The 780-nt window shown below is 41.9% G+C and overlaps 1 long non-coding RNA gene across 1 annotated transcript; it reads right to left on the minus strand.

Annotated features, from left to right (window-relative positions):
• Positions 1–185: 185 nt before the first annotated feature.
• LOC113473325 lies at positions 186–775 on the minus strand. The gene is made up of 2 exons (XR_003395330.1): positions 657–775; positions 186–310 (listed from the first exon to the last, which is right to left on the minus strand). It is a non-coding gene; the product is annotated as an uncharacterized LOC113473325 (long non-coding RNA).
• Between the last annotated feature and the right edge of the window lie 5 nt (positions 776–780).

Genomic DNA, 780 nt, shown 5'->3' on the forward strand with positions numbered 1-780 from the left:
ACCTCTCGCGGACCACCTGAAACCTTCTCGCGGACCACTAGTGGTCCACGGACCATAGGTTAAGAATGGCTGGTGTAGAGGTACTGAGGTAGAGACAGTCAAGATCTGACTCATTAACTGAGTAGTTCACCGAAAGAAGTAGTTCTTTTTATATAACTCACTCATCTCCACTTACCTGCCAGGAATGTACGGCCTTCTTAATATTCCCAGGCGTTAGGACATGGCCTACCCGCACATCTTTCAAGTCTAATACAGCGTTGACTCCGTATATGTTGATGGTCTCATCCTTCTCCATAGCCAAGTCAAACACCTGTTGATAGAGACAAGAAAATAAATTGAATGGAGCAGTTGCAAATGGATAAAAATTATAAATAAATGGTCGATTCCCATGTAAAAAGTTGGGAAAAATCCAAATCTGAGGTCAAAACTCCGAAAAAATAAAGTCGTAGAAGGGATCGGAAAAGTTTGTTCAGAAAATTTCCACCCCGACGAACCCAGCACCTCCAGATTGAGAGTTTACTTAACCACTCGCCCACAGAGGTGTGCTAACAAATACCTACATAATTATGTAGGTACCTTACCTACACTATAAGTAAAAGAGGGAGAACTAAAAATAAAATAAAAGAGACCTCACTTTGTTCGGTCAGTAAGCTTACCATGTTGTCAAGTTTCATCAGATCGTTCTGTGAGAATCGTGAAGCATCGTGTACTGTCGGCCTAATAATAATGGTGGTCCGCTTTGACGAGTCTTTCTTGAGAAGAGGCAGAAACGGACTGAAA

This window comes from Diaphorina citri, unplaced genomic scaffold (genome assembly GCF_000475195.1).
Source record: "Diaphorina citri unplaced genomic scaffold, Diaci psyllid genome assembly version 1.1 scaffold24855, whole genome shotgun sequence".
In the NCBI taxonomy this organism is placed as follows: Eukaryota; Metazoa; Arthropoda; class Insecta; order Hemiptera; family Psyllidae; genus Diaphorina; species Diaphorina citri.